The 14,188-nt window shown below is 36.9% G+C and overlaps 2 protein-coding genes across 3 annotated transcripts in view; one reads left to right on the forward strand and one right to left on the reverse strand.

Annotated features, from left to right (window-relative positions):
• The window catches only part of LOC139969980 (uncharacterized), a 121,977-nt gene that overhangs the window by 102,801 nt on the left and 4,988 nt on the right, over window positions 1–14,188 (reverse strand). The window contains exon 2 of one of the 2 annotated variants that reach the window (XM_071975477.1): window positions 3,457–3,528. The exons of the other annotated variant lie outside the window; for it this stretch is intronic. The gene's annotated coding sequence lies outside the window, so the exon portion shown is untranslated. The remainder of the gene's footprint in view (window positions 1–3,456; window positions 3,529–14,188) is intronic. 2 annotated transcript variants of the gene reach the window in all.
• LOC139969993 (uncharacterized) overlaps window positions 1–14,188 on the forward strand; it is a 345,154-nt gene that overhangs the window by 70,759 nt on the left and 260,207 nt on the right. The window lies entirely within an intron of this gene.

Consider the following 14,188-nt stretch of genomic DNA (forward strand, 5'->3'; position numbering starts at 1 on the left):
GAACATTTAAAGCAAAAAGTTTCGACATTTTACACGAAGGGAATTAAAAAGAGGTTGAAAATATTCGAAGAATTTTAATTTTAAGATAAAGTAGTCTAATGTTGAGAATTTTGGATAAATTAACGATGGCAATTTAAGAGAAACTTGATTTTCAAGAAAGGGTTTCAATTTGAGAATGGGCTGAAATTCCCAAAAATATTTGAAACTTTCGGGATAAAATATGAAAATTTTGATATGAAAATTAAAAAAATGTTCGGTGTTCCATGTGGGTCACAGTAATAAAAAATGTATATTGATAGCTTAATTGGCATACCTACCCAAGGGCGGCGATCCGTACTTCCGAGTGGGGGGGATATGACCTTGTTGACTATCTAAGCGTAGCGCCACCATAAGTTGGCGCGAAGCGTACAAGAAAATTTTGGGATTTACAAACTCTCTAGATGGCCGGAAACGGCACTTGCCGAGGTTTCCAAGCGGCATATACCCAACTTTAAAATAGGGATTTCATGTCCGAAATATCTCATAAGCAGGATCCAAAATACTTTTTTTTAAATTTCGGGTGTTATTTTGGGAAAATTGCCCCTGTCAATCTTGTTTCAGGCGCTACGTTAGAATGTTCGAGAGCTCTTTATATTATTCGATGAAGAAAATGGCCTCATGCAGGCTATTATAGGCCTATACACATGCAATACACAATTACACATAGTTACATTCCTAGGTACCGATTGCTAGGGCATCCAGGTGAAACGTACGTGTATTAACAGGGGCGTCGGAAGCTATTTGGGATTGGTACGGAAGATCAGAGTGTGGCCATCTACCATAATTATCGGGGGGTGGGGGACGTTTGGAAGGTCAAACTACGCTACGCGCCACCATTGGTTGGCGCGTAGCGTAATGGAGAAAATTTTGAAAAAATGCCTCCCAGATTGCAGGAAATGGCACTTCCCGAGCTTTTCGTCTGTGCATTCTCCCTTGTCTGTTTTTGTACCCGATTAATCTTCTGAAACACATTTTGAAGTATGTTTTCATTTTGGTTCTTTATTTTTTGCCTTTTTTTCTTCTTAGTGCTACTTTTTTCTCCTTTTTTTTTTTTGCGCCGTGAATATTGGTCCGGCGAACCGTTCCGACGCCCCTAATTAAGCATTACCCTGGTAACATGAGACTCTCAGCTGTTCGAGGGAACATGTACGTGTGTAGGCCTACTATAGGGCCTATATGAATACTATGAGGGTGCATATATGTACTATATCAATACCGTGGGCGCAATAATACATTTTGTTGTTATAGGGCCAATGAAGCCTACAGTCAACTATTCTTGCTTTATAAAGACGGTTTATTTGAAAAGATCGCACTGCGTTTATGGTATAGGCGAGAAATGAAGCTAAAAAGAGCCGTACATTCGCGATGATGCATAAATGAAGGCATGAAAATATTCTTATTCCTGGCATTTGGTGGGAGGGATATGGTGTATTACATCCCCTCCACACATTTTCATGGGGGGGATATATCCCCCATCCCCCCCAGGATCGCCGCCCATGTACCTACCCCATCCCACCCCATCACCATCGCCAACCCATTCAGTTGTTGATCTCTTCCTACGCCAATCATGTGATTTGTCACATGTCAACATAGATATGGGGAAAGGTGTAGAACATATAGGAGGAGGTACATATTTTGGCTAATTCATGTATCCATCCAATCCATCCATCCTATCCATCCATCATATACATCCTAGCCATCCATCATATACATCCTATCCATCCAATTTTATCTATCCATCCAATTGTATATCCATCGTATCCAATCATCCTATCTGTCTATCCTTTCCATCCTATATATCCATCCTATTAATCCATCGTATCCATCATATACATCCTATCAATTCATTCTATCATCCTATCCATTAATCCAATCCATCCTGTTCTCCCAATCATTCTATCTATCCATCCTTTCCATCCTATCAATACATCGTATCCATCTATCCTATACATCCTATCCATTCATTCTATCATCCTATCCATTAATCACATTCATCCATCTTATCCATCCATCCTATCCATCTACCGTATTCATCTATTCTATACATCCTATCCATTCATTCTATCATCCTATCCATTTATCGTATCCATTTATCCTATCCATCCTACACATCCATCCTATCAATCAATCGTATCCATCTATTCTATACTTGGTATCCATCCATCCTATCCATCCATCATATCCATCGATCATATACTTCCATCCTATACATCCTATCCATCCAATTATATCTCTCTATCATATACATCCATCCTATCCATCCATCCTACCCATCCATTTATATCTGTCATACCACTTGCTACACATTCAATTCTTATTTACGGCTTGGCTTGCCTATAAGGTGGCATACTCCTATTAGAGTCTATATCAATCCGCTCGATTGTTCTCCTTCAGGAAAAGTGCCAAAAAGCAGCGGGAGAACATCTTTTGTGACCTGTTATCAATCATAATCTAGTTTTTTGTGGCTTGCATGTTGAAGAGCATGAATGGAAGTACATGTGGTGAGAAAATTGGGTCAATTGAGGCAATTTTAGACCCCTTTAGGCCTCCCGGGAGCAGCGTAGGTTATTTGTTTACCACTGAGTGAAGAGGTTTGTTTACAAGTGACGAAAACTTCCGGCTCGGATAGCAAAAAATCTACATGGTCATGGTACAAAAAATTGATGGTGCCATGAAAAGCCAACTTGTCAGCTATCCGGTGATGGGAAGCGTTTAGCTAGTGAAAACTTCTATCTAGACTTAGAGACCACATTACTTTTGTGATTTAGTGTGTAAGTCAATGGGGCTTTTAATGGGCGTATGCTACCATAAAGAGTGGTTTGTCTGTGTAAAAATTGTGTAAAAAAATTGCAGATTCAAAGCGCCAGGGGTGCACTCTGTACAATCACAATACTTGGGTAATACGCCCGTAATGACAGTTAGTCAAAGCCAATTTACACGCTTTAACACACCAGTAGAATCACTGTGGGCGAGTGGTACGGGCTTAGGTTCGTGACACGAAGATCCGGGGTTCGATTCCTACCTTCGCCTAATAAGTCCTTAAAGGACGAAACCGGTTGTGAAGTGGAATTTTTCTGGTGTGTTATTGTTTATTGATATATATATATATATATATATATATATATATTCCTTATTATTAGAAAATATTATTAATTTGGTGTTTTGGGAATATTCTCTATTTATTTGGAAACGACATTTGCTTTTCTTTTGAAGACTTCCTTTCCGACATGGATTTTCGTGGAAAAATTACGGTGCTAATGGACAGTTTTTAATAGCAGGAATCAGTAGATGTGGGCAAAAACCACAACATAAGACACATCATAACATAACTACATAGCAGGAAAAAAAAAACGTTTCCATAAGTGTGGTTAATTTACTAAATGCATGTTCTACTATAGCATTAAGTGCTTCACTTACGAGTTAGATATTTCTGCCAGATACTTTCAATAAGACTGGGGTGATCAACACTTTTCCCATAACCGATGGAATCTGTAAACGATAGAAAAATTGAAATGATTCCATAAAGAAAGTAGCGTCAACCTACATTGGTGAAAAACCAAACGTAGTTCTTATGTTATTTAACAATATTGAAGTTGTAAACAGTATAACGATTTACTTTATGGTGATATCTTGTTCGTATTTGTGTTCGTTCAGCCGTTGAAAGTTTGTCACCCAGGCTTTAGTATTGACGCAACCAACATAAAAAGACATTAAACTAGTTTCTAGCAATTTAAGCATTCCGTACCATATCTTGCAGTAGAAAAGCTGCCACTTGTCAGTAAAACGCACCTAGGTACACGTAAGGCTCTATTACCACGACTATCCCGGATATCATCAGGCAAAACCGAGTCGATCGGAAAATATAGTGACAAAGATATGTTAGGAATGTATAAAGTTTGAATGTGCTGAGAATTTGATAGAAAGGTTCATGTCTTGCTTCACTAATTTTTATAACGTTAAATGGTAGCAAACTGATTTTATTTTTTTTAAATGTACTTTGGTGTGAAAAGGTAATGATGGTTCCCGGGAGAACAGGGTGGGGGGGGGGGGGTTGTTATACAGGGGTAAAAATGTCAGATGTGGTTCCATCAATTGAAGGACACAATCACTTTGTTTTCCTTTTTGCAGGGGAGACTCATGGAGGTAGAGAGGGGGGTGGGGGTTGGCGATGGAGGTGATTGAAGTTCGAAGAAATGTGAACAAACTTGGTGTTATAGCATCCGCATTATTCAATGTTGTGCGTTTTAAAATGACAGATACTAGATACGGTATCACATTTGCAAGACGCTTGGCCTTGACGCTTGTGATTCGAGTGTGTCTAGCATAAAACGTGATATGTATAGAGTAGCCAAAATAGCGAAAGACACACCACTCTAAAGATTAATGAACGATACATTGGTTGTATGCATGACTACAAACAGATTTTCGTAGGATTGTGTACGGATTGCCGTATTGTTAAAACAAGAGCAGCAAGGCTGCATAAGCTCGTGAAACCTTTCATTTGAGAAATTTGTTATTTCTTGCGCAAGATAACGGTGTTAATTCCTTTCCTCCCATTTCCTAACCCCTTGCCTTTATGCTCCTTCCTAGCAGCCATATTTTTTGTTTTCATACCACTGTAAATATAAATGAATCATACATTGGCTGTATGCATGACTAAATAAAGATGTATGTATAGGATTGTGTACAGATTGTTGTATTGTTAAAACAAAAGCAGCAACGCTGCAGAAACTTAATTAACCTGTTATATGAGAAATGTGTTATTTCTTGTGCATAAGACACACGCTATAGATAACGGTGTTATTTCCTTTCCTCCCATCTCCTCACCCAATTACCCTTATGCTCCTTCTTAGCAGCCATAATTTTGTTTAAATACTAGAAGGTTGTTTAATTTCGCCCTCTCAATTAGTACCTACTATATAAAAGTATGTTAGTTATTACTCTAACGTACTGCTTGAATGTTACGTTAAACTAGTTTTGTCTCTTGAATACAATATATTCGTCGTCTGAACCACATGTAAATGTTCCTTGCTATATCAATAAAGTGAACAGCCAATATGGCTATATGGTCAACAACATCGATTATGGTCGTATCACCGTATTTACAGCTTCTACGCATGCTCACATGTACGTCAGAATGTAAACTATATTTTACATGCGGATCGTAGCAATGTGCCATTCAACCTTTATATTTGTCGCAGGTACTTAGGAATAACCTGCATAATTAGTAAGGTAATGATTTTCTACTTAATGCGAATCAATCCTCTAAACATCAATTCAAAATGCAGCTTTGTGAGGTCGGCTACACCGAAATAGAACTTGAGGACATGCACTTAGGTATAGGTTTTCACAGAAGCTTTACAGTGCAAATGCAGTGCATGTCTGTATTTATTTCATTTCTAACTCTCGAAATTTTCCATTCAATTCTAATAATTACCTCAATCAAAAACAAGTGCATTCTAGAAAACTCGAACAACATATGAAAATCATGTTACTACAAGAACATGCTACACGAAGGAAGATTTCGAGAACGAAACATGTGTAAAAGTAAGTGGGCCTGACGTTTCGATCCTAGCAAAATCCTCTTCAGAAGCTGTATGACAAATAACAGTAACAGAATGCACAAATACACGCACAGAATACAGACAGGTCAATGAGCATGGTGAACACAAAAGAGAGGCTCCACTACCAAAAGTATTATCAGGGGATGTTATACCCCGTAATACGTCACGCTACAATATCATTGGGGAAGTGGTGAGGAACAAACAAGAAAGCAAACACAGAGCTTAGTTGAAACTACCATCCACCTTTCTTAATTCCTTCATTGATTAGTACAATATATTGACTTAATAAACTTTGTAGGTACTTGTGCAAGTATAGGTTTTCTAGTTGAAGATAGCTGTCTCATCCGACTGGTGACACGTGACCTATTTACTGTATGGTGGGGCGGATACGTTAACTGACCTTCATTCATACTTAGTAAAGATTCCTAAATCCTATTGGTCCATTCAGGTCAGCTGACCGTGGTTAATCCTGTGAGTAACGCACGGTAAAATTGATGGGCATCACTTTAAAAAATCTTTTGTTATATGTAACCAAAAATGTTTTATTTCATGATTTTTCCCCCACACAAATGGTAGTGTATGAATGAACGGGGTTAATCAACGGTCTAGCGTGCGTTACTCACATGATTAATGCACTCCGGGTGTTAATGCTATCGCTGGATGCACTCGGGCTACGCTCTCGTGCATCGCTTGCATTACCCCCGATCGTGCATTAATCCTGTGAGTAACGCACGATAGACCGTTGATGAACCCCTTATTTCTAAATTCCTTTATTGATTAGTACAATCTATTAACTTCATATACTTTCTAGATACTTGTGCAAGTAAAGGTTTTTTAGTTGTAGATTGCTGTCTCATCCGACGTGTGACAAGTGACCCGTTTACTGTAGTGAGGGGCGAGTACGTTAACTAACATTTTTCAGTTCCTTCATTGATTAGTACAATATATTAACTATTAAACAAAGAAGAAAGCAAACTACATAGAAGAGTTCAAAATCAACATCGAATGGAAGTCACACACACACACACACACATGTCACATGCACTCAAAATGGAACAACTTGGATACAAACTGACACTAAATGCGTTCTAGCGTGTCTGTGTGCGTGTGTAAGGGTGAGTAGTGGATCCTTTTTTGTCACCAGGTCCTGCACTATACCCATCTCCCTTAATTCCTTCATTGATTAGTACAATTTGTTAACCGTATTTACTTTCCTAATCAGGGTTCAAGTGGATGTCCTGTTGTATTGGTGTAAATATCATTGACTCAATGACCTCTAGTTTCAATAATATGGAAATCCTTTTTATGTTATATTCAATCCTTGATCATTGGTTCTGGTATCGAATGGTCCTGGAAGTGGGAGGTTGTGTCCAACTATGTTTGTGGAAGTGTTGATGAACATACAATGCCATAGCAATACATCAAGCCTTTGTAAATCTAAGGTAACTGTGACAGTATCGGAATTATATTACACAACCAGTAAATATATCCAAATTGTGCAGACATCAATCCGATATACAAAGATTTTTTGAGAAACACATCCACTACTTCATGTATTACCGTGATCACCGTGTTAAACCTGTCGTATAACTGATGTACCATACGTCCTGATTTGAGTATTTGGGTAACATTTATATACTGTTTACTTTTATTTGTAAAACTTTTTCAAATATGAGTCTTTTCTTTTAGTAAACTTAGCAACATAAACAAATATATTCATAATTATCCAACTGAGGCAGATGCCATACTACATATATTATAGCAGGGAAACGTCAGTTACTAAATGTACGTACTAATGACGGGAAAGCCTTGTTAAAACCTTTTCAAATTCGCCTGTTTTATGTAACGCTTTTTGGTTATGACACGCACTTTGAATATGGGTACTGTTCAAATGAGATTCTCGCTAAATTGAACCTACTATAACGGTTCTCTTTAGACGAAAATCACATAATGTCACGGTACTATGATGTCTTTGCCTAGCTAAGTTTTTAACCTCGGATCAAGTCGTATTTTCTAATTTGTACCCCGCACATAATCTCACCGCTTAGCGACGAGGGTCATGACATTTTAACCATCGGCATATACATTAAGACTGGCACCTAGGGGAGGGGGAGGAGAGGGGAGGAGAGGGGAGGAGAGGGAGAGGGGAGGGCGGAGACGGGGACGGGGAAAAGGGAGGAGTGAGGAGTGAGGAGTGAGGAGGGAGGAGGGAGGTGGGAGGAGGGAGGAGGGAGGAGGGAGGAGGGAGGAGGGAGGAGGGAGGAGGGAGGAGGGAGGAGGGAGGAGGGAGGGAGGGAGGAGGGAGGAAAGGACAGCAATACCCTTTCATGTTTTGTATTTGACATAAGTATATTATTCGAGCAAGAATGGCTGCCATAAATATCTAACTCAGGGAAGATGCTTCTGCATCTTCATTTGTCATATAACTCTCGCTCAATATTGTTCCCCACCAAACGTGAAACGTCTCAATTTGTTGTGCATATTTACAAGTGATATCAGGGTTTTTTTTCAGCAGAACCATTTCACTATCATCCTTAATTTCAAATTTTCGTTAAAGTTTTTACGGTTGTCACACAGTGTGAAACACAGTTTGATTTGCACCTAGTTTCTCATTTCTATAGTTGTAAATAACATTACATTGTATACATACAGCCTTAGCCTATATGTTACTGTAAAGTTCTTAATTAATTGCTGGTAATAATTCACACAAAGAACTGTATTTGAGTAGTGAATCTTACTTATTGTGTATATTCCAATAGCCCACTGGCAGCTGTGTAGTGTATACATATATGATATAACACAGTATGATATAATGCATTGTTTACAGCTATAATATGATGTGATTCAGCATTTGGTAGGATTGTTTAGACTAAGGGGTGAGTAGGTCCTAACTTATTGACCTTTAGGCTGGCCTGGTGGTGGACTGTAGAATGTGTTACTAGGGGGATTACTTAAGAGGTATTTGCTTATATATATATATATATATATATATATATATATATATATATATATATATATATATATATATATATATATATATATATATATATATATATATATATATATATATATATATATATATATATATATATATATATATATATATATATATATATATATATATATATATATATATGTTATGCGCTATCGACCGATTTGCGCCATCGATCGATAGCGCTGCGCTATCTATGGATCCGTCGTTAGCGCAAGCATCGGTAGATCGCGCAGGTATCGCTCGGTGGCGCAGGCAGATCGAAGGATTGTATGTCTATTTTGATAATGACAAAGTTCTTTTCTTAAACTTCAGGATGACGCCAAGTGCTGTTTAATGGACACATTACCGATTTTTCTAAAAATTACCCGTTTAATTACCATTTTCTATGTAAATATTTATGATAAATTCAATAAACTTTTATCAATTGATAGTGATACAATGAGTTCCAATAAATTGGTTATCATGGAGATATATAACCTAAATCCATTGCTGAATCAGGCATATGTATCAGGTTGTATCATATCACTTCAGGCCTTGGTTCTAAGAAATCTGCTAAATTACTGATGTGATTGGGCCAACAGTGACTATCGACCTCATGGATATGGTACCGGTACTGATATATAGTGACGATATTCGTAAACATGGTAAAAGAGCCAGCTTTTCGAGATCACATGCAGGACACCGTCGACCACCAAGCTGCTTCAACAAAGAGCCCAGTCATCAGCGCGGAGAAGTACGATGCCATAAAATCTCATCTTCTTCATCCAAGCATCAAGGTGGACTCGCACTTCCGACATTGGGTCAAAACACGGAATTATCAGATTGTCGACCTTCCTGGCCTTGAGGGAAGCGCCAAGTTCCTGCGAGTTGTCAATGCTGAAAACGTGTTCAATGTCGTAAAGGGTATTCACGTAGACGAACTCAGTCTACGTCAAGGGTATTCACGTAGACGAGGCCTGCAGTTCCCATTTAAATCTCATCCTACAAAACCCACGAACTATCGATTGATAGCGCAGCGCGATCTACCAATGCTTGTGCTAACTACGGATCCATAGATAGCGCAGCGCCGATCGATGGCGCAAATCGGTCGATAGCGCATAACATATATATATATATATATATATATATATATATATATATATATATATATATATATATATATATATATATATATATATCTGCAAAAACCAAACATTGGCTGTTTTACTTCCAATCACTTACCTAATTCAATTATTGTATCTCACTCGAGATCCAGCCTTTCTCTAAATGCAGCATAGTTGTTTAACAGTTTTTCCGTTATTCCTATATATATATATATATATATATATATATATATATATATATATATATATATATATATATATATACATTAGCATAAATACATTACATACCTTAATACTTAAAGTTAACTTAGCGCGCACGCAAGGTACCTTGCTACCGCTGGGCTCTCCGTCGGGTTGTCAAATCCCAGGGTAGTCTGTAACCGTAGTGCGGGTGTGTCTGGAAGCTTCCGGAAGGCGCTTTTCGTATAAATAACAGCTCCGGTATAGAGAACAGGACCATGTAAGGTAAATAATAAGTTCAGAAGAATGGTATCCAAAAGAGAGTTAAGAGTAAGTCACACACAGCGTGGTTGGCATGGTGAAGAAAGGCCGGAACGGAAAAGGTAGGTTTTGTAAGGGCTATGCAGACATCGTTGTTTTACGTGGCGTGACGTACAGGTTGGTGCCACTGGGAGAAGAGACCGAGCCACTCCTTGAAAACTAATTTATATGGCATTCGGTGAGGTTACTCGACCGTAGCTTAGAACTGCACTGATTGTGCTCTACGTTTACAAATAAGCATAATAATACACCATTAAAGAATTACATAACATCAATTAGCGTAGTTAACCTTTAAAGTAACATGCTGCATCATAACAATATATATATATAAATATATAGTTTAGTGAAGAGCGCAAACCCGCCAAAAAATATTGTCCTAACACACGCCATATATATAGATATACATAACATACATTATATCATCATAATATGAGGTCAATAATGTCTACCATGCGCGTGCGGTTGAACTGGCGGAAGGATGCAATAACTATTAATCCAAACATTGCTTATAGATATTTATTAGAAATACTCCTAGCACGATCATTTCCTTTGCCGGAGAAATCCAAACAATATCTAGCCTGATTGAATTCGGTTTCATTTTCTATTTTACCCGCTGTAAGTTTTACAATGTGTTGGAAGGATGGAAAAGTATTAAAAAAAAAAAAAATGGAGTAGAGCTGAAGAGGCCATTCGTATCTTTTCGTGCACATCCAATTCACAGAAATGGTAGCAAACATATAGAAAAGCAATACAAAAAGAGAAGTAGAAAAGATAGGAGTATGTTAATAAATATAAAACAAACAAAAGAATATTTGACAAAGGAAAAGGACAGAAATGCTGTTTATATGTAACTAACTAAAGGGAAATCCTAATATGCTACATTAGTAGTTGCTATAGTTTTGTTCCCCTTTTCCAAGTGTAGCAATCCTTATATGCTACATTAGCAGATGCTATAGTTTTGTTCCCCTGTACCAAGTGTAGCAATCCTAATATATAACATTAGTAGTTGCCATAGTTTTGTTCCCCTGTACCAAGTCTAGCAATCCTTATATGTTACAATAGTAGTAGCTATAGTTCTGTTCCCATGTATCAAGTATAGCAATCCTAATATGCTACATTAGTAGTTGCTATTGCTTTGTTCCCCTGTACTAAGTGTAGCATTTCCTAATATGTTACATTAGTAGTTGCTATTGCTTTGTTCCCATGTACCAAGTATAGCAATCCTAATGTGTTACATTAATAGTTGCTATATTGTTGTTTTCCTGTACCAAGTGTAGCATTTCCTAGTAATATGTTACATTAGTAGTTGCAATAGTTTTGTTCCCCTGTATACCAAGTGTAGCATTTCCTAATATGTTACATTAGTAGTTGCTATTGCTTTTTCCCCTGTACCAAGTGTAGCAATCCTAATATGCTACATTAGTAGTTGCTATAGTTTGTTCCCCTGTATCAAGTGTAGCAATCCTAATATTCTACAATAGTAGTTGCTATATTTTTTTCCCCATGTACCAAGTGTAGCAATTCTAATATTCTATGTAAGTATTTGTAGTTTTGTTCCCCTGTATCAAGTGTAGCAACCCTAATATGTTACATTAGTAGTTGCAATATTTTTGTTCTCTTTTTTTTAAGTGTAACAATCCTCATATTCTACATAAGTAGTTGATATAGTTCTGTTTCCCTGTACGAAGTGTAGCAACCTTTATATTTAATATTATTATTTGCTATATATTTTTCCCCTGTACAAAGTGAAGCAACCCTCATATGCTACATTAATAGTTGCTCTAGTTGTGTTCCTCTGAACCTAATGTAGTAACCCTAACATGCTACATTAGTATTTGCTATAGTTTTGTCCCCCGATATCAAGTACAGCAATCTTTACATGCTATATTAGTAGTTGCTATAGTTTTGTTCCCCTGTATCAAGTGTAGCAACCCTAATATGTTACATTAGTAGTTGCAATATTTTTGTTCTCTTTTTTTTAAGTGTAACAATCCTCATATTCTACATAAGTAGTTGATATAGTTCTGTTTCCCTGTACGAAGTGTAGCAACCTTTATATTTAATATTATTATTTGCTATATATTTTTCCCCTGTACAAAGTGAAGCAACCCTCATATGCTACATTAATAGTTGCTCTAGTTGTGTTCCTCTGAACCTAATGTAGTAACCCTAACATGCTACATTAGTATTTGCTATAGTTTTGTCCCCCAATATCAAGTACAGCAATCTTTACATGCTATATTAGTAGTTGCTATAGTTTTGTTCCCCTGTACCAAGTGTAGCAATCCTAATATATAACATTAGTAGTTGCCATAGTTTTGTTCCCCTGTACCAAGTCTAGCAATCCTTATATGTTACAATAGTAGTAGCTATAGTTCTGTTCCCATGTATCAAGTATAGCAATCCTAATATGCTACATTAGTAGTTGCTATTGCTTTGTTCCCCTGTACTAAGTGTAGCATTTCCTAATATGTTACATTAGTAGTTGCTATTGCTTTGTTCCCATGTACCAAGTATAGCAATCCTAATGTGTTACATTAATAGTTGCTATATTGTTGTTTTCCTGTACCAAGTGTAGCATTTCCTAGTAATATGTTACATTAGTAGTTGCAATAGTTTTGTTCCCCTGTATACCAAGTGTAGCATTTCCTAATATGTTACATTAGTAGTTGCTATTGCTTTTTCCCCTGTACCAAGTGTAGCAATCCTAATATGCTACATTAGTAGTTGCTATAGTTTGTTCCCCTGTATCAAGTGTAGCAATCCTAATATTCTACAATAGTAGTTGCTATATTTTTTCCCCATGTACCAAGTGTAGCAATTCTAATATTCTATGTAAGTATTTGTAGTTTTGTTCCCCTGTATCAAGTGTAGCAACCCTAATATGTTACATTAGTAGTTGCAATATTTTTGTTCTCTTTTTTTTAAGTGTAACAATCCTCATATTCTACATAAGTAGTTGATATAGTTCTGTTTCCCTGTACGAAGTGTAGCAACCTTTATATTTAATATTATTATTTGCTATATATTTTTCCCCTGTACAAAGTGAAGCAACCCTCATATGCTACATTAATAGTTGCTCTAGTTGTGTTCCTCTGAACCTAATGTAGTAACCCTAACATGCTACATTAGTATTTGCTATAGTTTTGTCCCCCGATATCAAGTACAGCAATCTTTACATGCTATATTAGTAGTTGCTATAGTTTTGTTCCCCTGTATCAAGTGTAGCAACCCTAATATGTTACATTAGTAGTTGCAATATTTTTGTTCTCTTTTTTTTAAGTGTAACAATCCTCATATTCTACATAAGTAGTTGATATAGTTCTGTTTCCCTGTACGAAGTGTAGCAACCTTTATATTTAATATTATTATTTGCTATATATTTTTCCCCTGTACAAAGTGAAGCAACCCTCATATGCTACATTAATAGTTGCTCTAGTTGTGTTCCTCTGAACCTAATGTAGTAACCCTAACATGCTACATTAGTATTTGCTATAGTTTTGTCCCCCAATATCAAGTACAGCAATCTTTACATGCTATATTAGTAGTTGCTATAGTTTTGTTCCCCTGTACCAAGTGTAGCAATCCTAATATATAACATTAGTAGTTGCCATAGTTTTGTTCCCCTGTACCAAGTCTAGCAATCCTTATATGTTACAATAGTAGTAGCTATAGTTCTGTTCCCATGTATCAAGTATAGCAATCCTAATATGCTACATTAGTAGTTGCTATTGCTTTGTTCCCCTGTACTAAGTGTAGCATTTCCTAATATGTTACATTAGTAGTTGCTATTGCTTTGTTCCCATGTACCAAGTATAGCAATCCTAATGTGTTACATTAATAGTTGCTATATTGTTGTTTTCCTGTACCAAGTGTAGCATTTCCTAGTAATATGTTACATTAGTAGTTGCAATAGTTTTGTTCCCCTGTATACCAAGTGTAGCATTTCCTAATATGTTACATTAGTAGTTGCTATTGCTTTTTCC

Source organism: Apostichopus japonicus, chromosome 7 (genome assembly GCF_037975245.1).
Source record: "Apostichopus japonicus isolate 1M-3 chromosome 7, ASM3797524v1, whole genome shotgun sequence".
Classification (NCBI taxonomy): domain Eukaryota; kingdom Metazoa; phylum Echinodermata; class Holothuroidea; order Aspidochirotida; family Stichopodidae; genus Apostichopus; species Apostichopus japonicus.